This window comes from Portunus trituberculatus, chromosome 30 (genome assembly GCF_017591435.1).
Source record: "Portunus trituberculatus isolate SZX2019 chromosome 30, ASM1759143v1, whole genome shotgun sequence".
NCBI classification, from domain to species: domain Eukaryota; kingdom Metazoa; phylum Arthropoda; class Malacostraca; order Decapoda; family Portunidae; genus Portunus; species Portunus trituberculatus.
Window position 1 is genome coordinate 8,480,250 of NC_059284.1, and position 12,500 is coordinate 8,492,749.

General features: G+C 36.8%; 1 protein-coding gene across 3 annotated transcripts in view; it reads left to right on the top strand.

The window, feature by feature from the left end:
- Positions 1-12,500, top strand: part of LOC123510766 (neuromodulin-like) — a 151,232-nt gene that overhangs the window by 38,151 nt on the left and 100,581 nt on the right. The window lies entirely within an intron of this gene.

Below are 12,500 nucleotides of genomic sequence, written 5' to 3' on the forward strand. Positions count from 1 at the left end.
TGTTGAAAGTGATAAACAAATGAAAAGTAGGTAAGTGAGAGAGCGAGAGAGTAACAAAACAAGTGAGTGAGTGAGTTATATCCACCATTACTCATATCACACCTGATGAAAAGAGAGCTGGGTTAACTGCCGTACATCTGACCATAGTATATTGACAGAGTGAATGAATGAGTGAGTGGGTGAGTGAGTGAGTGACAACCTACACAGCAAATATCACAGTAAAGAAACAAAGAGAGCAGGGACATTTTCTGCATCCTCGCAACGTTGAGATTACATTACAAACATATGCATGACATTATTTTTCTCCTAATGGTACAAGAGGATGCATAAGTTTTTGCTCCAGTGTGTGCCTTGCTTCACCTCGCCTGGGAGAGAGAGAGAGAGAGAGAGAGAGAGGGAGAGGGAGGCGAAAATATACATATGTTTGTCGGAGGGAGGCAGGCTTTGAAAAATTAATCTGGACTGCGCGTAAAATAAAGTCGTTTGCAAATGATAAAATACCTGCTACAAAATACACCTGCATTATTCAGAGACTGTAGTCGAGAGAGAGAGAGAGAGAGAGAGAGAGAGAGAGAGAGAGAGAGAGAGAGAGAGAGAGAGAGAGAGAGAGAGAGGAACACAAAACGGACAGACAGACAGACAGAAAAAAAAAGCAGACAGCTGAACAGATAAATAAATACATAAACAGAGACAGAAAAATATGCATACATACATACATACATACATATAGTTCGACAGATAGATGGGCAGAGAAACATAGACAAAGATAAACGAACACATAGACTGATAGATAAAAAAAAAAAAAAAGATGGAGCTAAAACTATGATACTTTCTCTTCCGATATATACATTTATTCCAATCAATTACAGACGACAGAAAACGAAATGAAGTGTTAAATTCAGGACAGACTAATGTAAAGGCATTATATGAAGAAAAAATTGACTGGAGAAAAGAGAAAAAAGATATGAGAACGAAAGCAATAAGAAAAACAAAAAAAATGGGAAAAGTTTAGAATACATCAGTAAGAGTAATGAACAAAAAACGAAATGTAGTGCTGAATTAACGATAGATTAATGGAAATAGATGATATACACGGAATGCAGGAAAAGATAGGTGGAAAAAATAAAATTATAATAAAAAAGAAAAATAGGAAAAGTCAAGCATGTTTAAATTAGAGTAATAGACGAAAAGGAAATTAAGTGCTGAATTCACGATAGACTAATATAAATGAACAATATGAAGAAAAGATACAGGGAATGAAAGAAAAGACAGGTCAAAAAATACAATAATAATAATAAAAACGAGATGAAATGGGAAAAGATAAGAATATTTCAGGAAGAGCAATAGACGAATACAAGATATAATGTTGAATTCACGATAATAATAAGAGGAAAAATTAGACGGATTGAAATAAAAGATAGATAGGAAGGTAAAAGGATAATAAAACGAGAAAAAATGAGAAAAGTCAAGAATATTTAACTAAGAGTAATGGACGAAAACAAAATATCCTGTTGAATTCACGGTAGATAATATGAAAAAAAAAAATACACAGCATGAAAGAAAAGATATATAGAAAAATACAATGATAAAAACGAGCAAAAAAAATGGAACGTCAGAAATATTCAAGAGCAATAGACGAAAAAGATATATAGTATTGAATGCACAACAGACTAATGTAACATGAAAAAAAAAATACTGAAGAAAAGAGAAAAAAATAGATAAAAAACTGAAAATGTTAATAAAAACGAGAAAATTGTAAAAGTCATGAATGTTTGAGTAAGAGCAATAAAGGAAAAATAAATATAGTGTTGAACGAAAGATAGAATAATGAAAATGGATGATATGAAGAAAAATACACAGAATGAAAGAAAAATTAGAAAAGTAAATAATGATAAAAAAACCGAGAAAAAATAAGAAGACAAGGATAATAATAAAGATAATAATACAAATGCATAATATGAATAACAAATAGACGAAAGAAAAAGACGGATGAAATAAAGTGACAATAAAAACGAGAAGGACAAAAAGGAGAGGAAAAAAATGAAGGATATTTAGGTAAGAGCAATAGACAAAAGTTATGAGGAGCTGATGAGGGACGAGGCATTTGATGAGAGGCGCTTAGCTGGTGTCAAGCCTCATTATCCTCTCATTACCCTCTCACTCTCCCCTCTCACTCTCCCCTCTCACTCCCCTCTCCTCTCTCCTCTCCTTTCCCTTCGTGTCATAAAATATTTGTAGGCAAGTTACGAGAGTGTTGATGGGAGGGAGAGCAGGAAGAGGAGGAGGAGGAGGAGAAGGAGGAGGAGGAGGAGGAGGAGGAGGAAAGAATTAAACCATGCATGATATATGAATATGTACTTAACTTTCCATACATTCTGTGCCTAATTGCAAGCTACTCACACACACACACACACACACACACACACACACACACACACACACACACACACACACAGAGAGAGAGAGAGAGAGAGAGAGAGAGAGAGAAAGGGGGGGGAGGATATTTGGCTCGACCTGTGAGAATTATTATGCTGTTGCTTCTTCCTCCATCTCCTCCTCCTCCTCCTCCTCCTCCTCCTCTTCCTCCTCCTCCTCCTCCTTTCCTTCCTCCTCCTTCTTCTCCTCCTCCTATTCTCCATTTTTCCATCTCACTTCTTCTCTCCTTCCCTTTTTCCCTTTCCTTGCCTTTGTTTTTTATTTCCTTTCTTTCTTGACGTTCCCTCTTCTCCTTTCTCTTTCTTTTACTTCCGTTCGTCTCTCTTCCTCTTTTGTTTATTTATTTCTTCTATCTTTCTTTTTTTCATCTTTCATCCTCGTTTTCATACTTTTTAAAATCTTGTTCTTTTCCTTTTTTTTCTTCTTTTCTTGTTTTTATCTTTATTTCCAGTCCATTATTTACTTTTTCCTGATAATTTTCCTTTTTCTTTATTTCTCCTTTGTTTCCTTCTCTCCTTCATTTTCTCTTTCCTTCACGTGCTTTTCCTTAACAATCGTAATCTTCTTTCTCTTTTATATTCTCTCCATTTTTTTCCTTCCATCCCTCCCTCCTTTCTTACCCTCCCATCTTCCCTCTCTTGCCTCCTTCCTATCTCTCCCTCTTTCTCACCTTCCTTCCCTCCTTCCTTCCTTTCTTCCTTCCTTCCTTCCGTCCCTCTGCCCTGACTCTGTTATACATCTTATCAATATTCATCACAGCGTCTCCTAGATCCAGACCCTGTCCTTCGCTTATAGGGAGAGAGAGAGAGAGAGAGAGAGAGAGAGAGAGAGTCACAAGGAATATAAGTACTCCAGAAAGCCTTATGACCCATCGAAGGGGATACTGAAGGAGGCTCAAACAAATTGGAAAAACATGACTAGGTGAGATAAATACTATAAGAAAGGTAGAGAGAGAGAGAGAGAGAGAGGGGGAGAAGGGTGAGGAAAGGGATGTGAGAGCTAAAGAGGAGAGTTGTGAGGTGATTCGATTATGGTAAAGTTAATAGAATAGTAAAGTAATTAGTATATGGAGGGGAGGAAAGAGATATAGCCTAGGAGGAGGAGAGGAGGAAGAGGAGGAGGAGGAGAAAGAGGAGGAAGAGGAGTACAATTCGAGGAAGGTACAGGAAGGAAAAAAATCATAAAAACTCCTAATGAGGAAGTGTGGGAGTGAAACAAATGATCTAATCCCACAAATAAGGTACTTGATTCTCCTTAAGGGATCTGAATCTCTTGCAGCCAGACATTATGTGGGTTCCATAAACTCCGTGCTTTTTTTTTATCGTATCGTTGCCCGGGAGTTACTGACGTGGCGATAAAACACTTGGTTCCCTTGTAATTAGTAGTATTTGAGTAGTAGTAATAGCAGTAATAGTAGTAGTAGTAATAGTAGTAGTAGTAGTAGTAGTAGTAGTAGTAGTAGTAGTAGTAGTAGTAGTAGTAGTAATAGTAGTATAGTAGCAGTAGTACTAGCAGTAGTAGAAGTCGTAGTAATAGTAGTAGTAGTAGTAGTAGTAGTAGTAGTAGTAGTAGTAGTAGTAGTAGTAGTAGTAGTAGTAGTAGTAAATAATAATAATAATAGTAGTAGTAGCAGTTGTAGCAGTAGTAGTAGTAGTAGTAAAAGCAGTAGTGGTTGTAGTAGTAGTAGTAGTAGTAGTAGTAGTAGTAGTAGTAGTAGTAGTAGTAGTAGTAGTAGTAGAAGAAGTATAAGTAGTAACAGTAATAGTACTAAGCAAAAACAGTAACAACAACAACAACAACAACCACTCACTCACACATCCAGCCACACTCACCTAATTAGTCAGTCAGAGAGAGAGAGAGAGAGAGAGAGAGAGAGAGAGAGACCAATTGAGGCACCTTGAAGATCTCTCAGGCAAGACGGTCTAAGAGAGAGAGAGAGAGATGTGTCAGGGCCAGCCTCTCTGCAGTCACGTCACGGTCTAGAAGTGACACTGCCCAGTAAATATTGACTTAAATGGCCTCAGGATACCTCGGAGAATTGACCTTGCTGCTGATTGGCCCAGAAGATTTGAGTGGTCACGCCCCCTCAGGCTCTCCCACGTCTCTTTCTTACTTTCTCTCACGTATTTATTTACTTTTTTTCAGTCTCTCTCTCTCTCTCTCTCTCTCTCTCTCTCTCTCTCTCTCTCTCTCTCTCTCTCTCTCTCTCTCTCTCTCTCTCTCTCTCTCTCTCTCTCTCTCTCTCTCTCTCTCTCTCTCCGGGCCGTGAGAAGAGAGTGTAATTTAAGATTGTATTCGTGGGAGAGTTGGTGAGTGTGTGTGTGTGTGTGTGTGTGTGTGTGTGTGTGTGTGTGTGTGTGTGTGAGAGAGAGAGAGAGAGAGAGAGAGAGAGAGAGAGACATTATTGCTTCTTCTCCTACTGCTACTACTACTGTTACTACCACCACCACCACTACTACTACTATTACTACTACTACTACTACTACTACTACTACTACTACTACTACTACTACTACTAATAATAATAATAATAATAATAATAATAATAATAATAATAATAATAATAATACTACTACTACTACTACTACTACTACTACTACTACTACTACTATTACTAACCAAATAAGACACAGAGAAGAGAAAATCCACAAAACTATACCAGAGAGAGAGAGAGAGAGAGAGAGAGAGAGAGAGAGAGAGGTGTAATAGAAATATACACAGCAAACAACAAGTCAAGTATTCGCGGTACATTGGAGTTGGTTCTCCTCTAAAGCTGCGTTAGGGAATGGCTTGTCAATTGCACCTTTATCGGCTTCCTGCATCGGACACACGCTGGCTGCAGGTAACGCTAATGTTTACCTGTATAGCCCCACTCAAGACGCACGGGGAACATTAAACCTTTCTTCTAAATCTATGAGAATTGACTGTGTGTGTTTACGTTGACCTCCCAGTGAATTTTTGTGTGTTTTATCTGTTTCCTGAAATAATGTAGCTTCGTTTTATGTATGTTTATATTTTCCTTTGTGAGAATTGACTTTGTGTGTTTACGTTGACCTTCATCGTGGGTTGTGTTGCAGATAACCTTACTTTTGAATTTCTGTGTATTTTATCTGAAATAATGTAGCTTTGTTTTATTTATGTTTATATTTTCCTTACCTGTTTATTATGTTTATCTAAATTTATGAGAACTAACTGGGTGTCCTTACTCTGATCTCCTTCCGTGTTGTGTTGCAGAAAACCCTACTTTTTTAATTTATGTGTTTATTATGTTTTTGGAAATAACTTAGCTTTGTTTTATCTATGTTTATACTTTACCTGTTTATTATATTCACCTTTATCTATGGAACTGACTATGTGTGTTTAATTAAATCTCTTTGCAGAAAACCGTACTTGTTATGAGTTTGTGTGTGTTTTTTCTGTTTCCGGAAATAGTTTATCTTTCATTTATTTATGTTTATATTTACCTTCTTATCTCTTTATCCGATTTCTCTATATCTATAAGAACTATCTGTGTGCTTTTTCTTTGACTTCCTTGTATGTTGTGTTGCAGAAATTTGTGTGTTTTTATCTGTTCCCGGAAATGACTTAGCTTTCTTTTATTTATGTTGATATTTTGTTTCCTATCTATTTTCTTCCTATATCTATGGGAACTGACTGTTTGTGTGTTCATTTTGGCCTCTTTGCGTGTTTTGTTGCAGAAAATCTTACTTTTGAATTTCTGTGTTTTTTTCAGAAATTATCTAGTTTTTTTATTTTATTTATGTTTATGTTTAATTTCTTGTCTGTTTATTTGGTTTTCTATATCTGAGAACTAAGTGCGTGTGGTTACTTTGCCTTCCTTGCGTGCTTTGTTACAGAAATTTTACTTACTTATGAATTTACTTGTGTTTAGATGTTTTTTCCCCGTTTAGTTTCAGTCAAAAACCACCGGAAACAGTTTTATGTCTTTTAGAACTCTGAGTATTTACCTTTATTTGTGTTTACCTTTCTATCTCTATACCTAATTATTTAAGCAAGGAAAATATTCTTACCTTTTTTCTAATACTGCGGATGTTTATATGTGTACCTTTATTAGTATTGGGTTTAAAGATTCAATAGAGATGTTTGTTTATTTAATCATGAATGTCACGAGAAACCTACTTATATTCTTTTAATACTTTGTTACCTGTTCTTCTTTTTACATTACTCATGTTTTAGAGGTACAAATTTACCTGTATATCTTTAAACTCTTATTCGTGTGTATTGGTTGAATATTTATGTTTTTTTTTGCGTGATTTGGGATCCGAGGGTGTCTCCAAGCGCACGGGTTCAAATCCTGTCCACGGTCCGAGTGTAGGTTGGGCTTCCTCACTCGGGGCAACGGTTTCCTAGCGGGTGGGCTTTGAGATAGGAGGTACCCAAAAAGTATCCCCTTTAGCCCATAAATTCCCGTGAAAAGCCCACAGGGTATACATAAAAAACAAAAATATAGGTATAGTACAGGTACAAGTTTACCTGTATATCATTAACCTGCACCTCTATCTCTTGTATATTGTCGGTGCTTTAAGATAGAAGTTGACCTTTATATCTTTAAACTTTACTTTTGTCTCTTGGTTGAATATTTCTTTTAAGGTTGAACGCAAGAAGAGATTTACCTGTGTGCCAATAACCTTCACCTGTGTCTCTTTAGTATTGGTATTTCAAAGATAGAAGCTCACCTGAATATCCTTAAAATTTACTTGTGTCTATTGATTTCATATTTCTGTTTTTTTGAAGCTTTAACCTTTACCTGTATCTCCTTGTATATTATTGGTGCTTAAAAGATAGAAATTCACTTGTGTCTATCGATTTCAAGGTTCAACACAAGAGAAGGTTTACCTGCATGCCATTAACCTTCACCTGTGTCTCTTTGTTTAGTACACGTTGGTCTGAAGGCTAGAGGATAATTACTTCTCTAATCTTATTCAAATATCACAAAGAAAAGACTGACATATATGTGGAAAACTCAGATAATTGCTCCACTTTTCTTAAATATGCTGTAAAGAAGTTGGGGATATGTATTTTGAAGTATTCCTCCACCAGAAAACTAAAGGGACATATGGGAGAAATAGACGAAATGAAATGGCATTCTTTACTCTCTAGGGAATGAGAAAGATATTTTTTTTTACTATCTCTCTCTCTCTCTCTCTCTCTCTCTCTCTCTCTCTCTCTCTCTCTCTCTCTCTCTCTCTCTCTCTCTCTTTAATATTCTTAACGAGTTTTTTGTAAAAGGAAGGATGATAGCCTGAGGTCTGATGATTTTTACGTGATCTCTCTCTCTCTCTCTCTCTCTCTCTCTCTCTCTCTCTCTCTCTCTCTCTCTCTCTCTCTCTCTCTCTCTCTCTCTCTCTCTCTCTCTCTCTCTCTCTCTCTCTCTCTCTCTCTCTCTCTCTCAACACTCACGCCACCAAGATATTACTCTCTCACCGCCAGTTGTTTTCCAGTACCTCTCTGTTACGTACACGATTTCAACACTAGTATTTATGGTCTAGTTTCGCTTCGGCTGTTGCATATTCATGGCCTTTACGCCTCTGAAGGATTTGACATTTATTCCAGCCACTCCTGCCTTGCCAATTTCTCTCCTCTCGATTCCATGCTCTTTATTTTTACGTCTATGCGATGGTTAGGATGGTTAGAATTTAAGGTTCGTATTGTGGATTGTAAGGTTTTTCAGTAGTGGAGAGAGAGAGAGAGAGAGTGTGTGTGTGTGTGTGTGTGTGTGTGTGTGTGTGTGTGTGTGTGTGTGTGTGTGTGTGTGTGTGTATGCGCATTATTCATTTCTCTATGTACGTGTAATTGAGCTGTGCATGTGTGTGTGTGTGTGTGTGTGTGTGTGTGTGTGTGTGTGTGTGTGTGTGTGTGTGTGTGTGTGTGTATGTGTGTGTGTGGGTGTGGGTGTGTTTACATTTACAGCACTATACGTAAAAAAAAAATGCTAAGTAAACGCCCTTTTTTCCCACTCGTTATGAAAAAAAATGACAAACACTCTCTTTTTTCACTCCTGTCATAAATAAAAACACTTTCAAAACCCAACGATTCACAGGCGCCATCTCAATATCTTTTCTATATATTTTCCCGCCTTTTTCAGCTCGTTTTTCATTCATTTTCCTTTTCGATAAGTCATTTCGTTTTTCCATCATATTTTTCTAACTTTCCTTTAATTTTCTCTGCCTAGAACTCTTTTTCATATTTTTCTGTCCTGTTATCCTACTTTTCCCTCTCTATTCCCGTCCAAGGCTCTTCTTTTTTCATCACATCTATCTAGTCCTCCATTCTTATCTTCCACATCGAGAATTTCCTGTATTTTTATCATATTTATCCATTTCACTCACTTTTCCCCTTCAAAATTTCCTATGACATTATTTCCTTTCACTTTTCTGGCCAAAATTTTGCATTATATCTCTCTAATTCTCCCTACATATTTTCCCCATTAAGAACTTCCTGTATTTTTATCATATTTGTCCATTTTCCCCTCACTTTTCCCCTTCAGAATTTCCTATGACATTATTTCATTCTCCCCTCTCTTTTCACACCCAAATTTTGCACTATAGCTTTCTAGTCATCACTTCATATTTTCCCCATTAAGAACTTCCTGTATTTTTATCATATTTGTCCATTTTCCCCTTCATTTTTTCCCTTCAGAACTCCTCAACACGAAGAGCTTTAATTTGTTTCCTGAAGGGGCGAGCATTTGGCAAGACGTGCCTAAGATTCTTCAGACGGAGAGAATGAGGAAGAAGGAAAGAGCGAGATCATTAAAGAGATGTACTGGCTGGGGACGCTGGCCATGGGGGTGGTGGTGGTGGTGGTGGTGGTGGTGGTGGAGGTTAAACTTGTGAAAGGTATGTCGGTGTTTTGTTCTTTTCTTGTTGGTTCGGTGGTGTTTTTATTTTGGTGTTTTGTGAGTTTGTTTTGGATTTCTTTTCTTTTCTTTTTTGTGGTGGTGTCGTGGTGTTGTTTGTATTTTTGCTGGTTCTGTTGTTCTTTATTTTTTCTTTTTCGTTAATTCGGAATTTTTTTTATTTACATCCCTTCTTCAATTTCTCTTCAAACTTCCTTTCCTTCTTAAATCATAGTTTTTATTAGATAACTCCAAAGTCTATCCCTTCTTTCAAAATATCCACAAACCCAATTTTTCTTCTTTAACTTATGAAACATCCAGTTGGTAATAATAAAAGCTAAATAACCTCCTTTTCTTCCAGCTTGTCTAATGTCTTACATCATCAAAGCTAGTCATTTATTCCCGCCACTTCCCAAAGCTCATTCCTTCAGCCTGACACCAACTTTACGTAACGCGGACTCCTCACATTCCCCCGGTGCCCTTAGGCGTGATGGGCGCAGAAAAAACGGACCACCTCGACATGAAGAGCCCCTTAAAGAAAATCAGATCCCTCAAGTGTAGAGCTGAGGAGGAAGGAATTGTGAGCACACGTGAAGGGTTGAATAGGTTTACGAGGAACTGAAAAATCTATACAAAGCAGAATAGGTAAAAAACGATGAAAAAATAAGAAGGTATGGTTTAATTACACAACTATTTTCTTCTTCTTTTCTTCCCTTTTTCTGAGTCATGAATAGGTATCTTTGTGTGGACTGTACATTTCAACAAAGGGAGGGGACGGTGGGTAGCTGGATACACGGTCGCTAAGAAATGTTTGTTCCCTTTGTAAATACGTGGAGAGAAATCCTGTTTTATATGATATTACTTTCTGTCTGTGTTGAAACGCTTTGCTCTTCTCCGCCAGGATTGTTTTCAAAGGACACAAAATTAATTAACTAGTTTCCATATGAATTTTTCCAGTAACGATATAGAATTCTGGCTTAGCTATCACTAGAATCCCCCCAAAAAACATAAAAAATATATAATGTTGTTCGCATGAGTGTTTTGCTAATAATGGTCTAGAATACTTGTAGAGATATTACTAGAATCATTAATCACTTTCAAACATGTTTTTTCCGTATGCTTATAAAAGGGAGAGAACTTAACGCAGCATAAAAATAAAAAAGCAGCTACAGAAAGCCACTAGACCTAAACGTGGCAGTCCCTGTATGAAACAAGTATACCTATGTTCACTTCTTACCCTCATTTGCGACCTTAGACTTCAAACTAAACAAAAAACTCAAAACACTGGACGTAAGACAAAAATAACTTATGACTATGACCACGATAAGTTACCCAATGGAAAATTCACTGGATACAATAGAAATTTCATAGATTCTGCTGCCACCATATAGCAAACACACGCACACATGTAAACTTAATGGTCCTGTAATGTCATTCTTACACGTGTAGTTCTTGTGCTCAGTGCTATCAAAAGCCGAGGATAGTGAAGGAATATGATGGTCTCTGTAATCAAGTTGTCAGTTCGAGTAATTAGGAAGGTTTAAAAACCAAGACAAATTATGAAAAAAGAATGACATGGGAAAGTAAAGTAGGTATTGATTATATAAAACTGTAGAATGGTGGATGGATATAACACACAGTAACCAGCTTCTCAGTGCAGAGTAATTAGGAAGGTTTAAAAAGCAAGACAAATTATGAAAAAAGAATGACAGGGAGAGTAAAGTAGGTATGGATTATATAGAAGCTGAATAATGGATATAACAGACACAGTAATCAGGTTATCAGTGCAGAGTAATTATAAGGTTTTAAAAAGCACGACAAATTACGGAAAAAGAATGACAGGTGAGAGTAAAGTAGGTATTGATTATGGAGGCTACACAATGGTAAATTAATATATCAGACACAGTAATCAGGTTGTCAGTGCAGAGTATTAAGCTTTTAACCCCTTTAGTACCATGACACAATTTCATATTTATTCTGGTTACTATTAGGTGATAAAATACAGCTTTAGAAACTTGTGTGGGAATTGAAATAGTAAAGACTCTGGACCATTAATCCTCTGACCTCCATAGACCCTTCCTAATGAAAACAGAACCATCTAATCATACCACAAAACTCATAGTAAAAATGCCTCCCAGTAAGATAAATTATGGAAAAAGTTGACAAGTGAGATAAGTAGATATGGGTTATATAGAAGCTTCGAAATGTTGAAATAAAATACTCAGTGATCAGATTGTCAGTGCTAAATCGTTGGGAAGCTTTAAAAGTAGGACAAATTATGGATTAGAATGATAAGTGGAGATAAGTAGGTATGAATTACATAAAGGCTACAGAATAGTGGATGAATATAACAGAATCAGTAATCAGACGTCATTGGGGAATTGTGAAAGACTGGACAGAAATATAGAAGGAAGAAATAAGGGAAAATGAGTAGAAATGTAACATGTTATATACAGAAATTGCTACGTGTAAATTTATCAGTAATCATTTCCCTATTGGTGAGTTCTTAGGGAGTTTTGAATGACTGGGCAATGTATGGATAGGTATGCTAGTGGAGATAGGTATGTATGGATAGGTATGGTAAGTGGAAATAGGTAAATATGTATGGATAGGGATGGTAAGTAGAGCAAGGTAGGTAGGTATGGATAGGTATGGTAGGTGGAGATAGGTAGAAGTATGTAGGGATAGGTATGGTAAATGGAGATAGGTGAATATGTATGGATAGGGATCTAAGGTGGAAATAGCTAGGTAGGAATGGAAGGTGGAGATATGTAGAGATATGAATGGATAGGGATGATAGGTTGACATGGGTAGGTATGTGTGGATAGGGATCTCAGGTGGATATTACAGAGCCTGCCACTTGTAGACTTGATAAATCCATGCAGCTTATTTTTACTTTCAAGCATCTCGGTATCACCTCCACTTTTAAGAGGCTGAAGTGGAAGTTGTTGACGTTTTTAAGTGTTTCCATAATTCTAGTGATGATTTAACAAGCTGTCTACATATACAATAGCGGGAACAGCCATTATAAGCCAACTAATCATAACTCAGGCCCTTCCAAACAATGATGAAAGACCAGAGTGTGTATTGCAACCCGTGGAGTTTCACAAGGCGTCTATTATTAAAACATCCATGTTCTCAAGTGACCAGTGGCGAAAGAGAAAACGTAGGATTGAAAGGTGGACTGAAATAAAGAAGAGAAAAC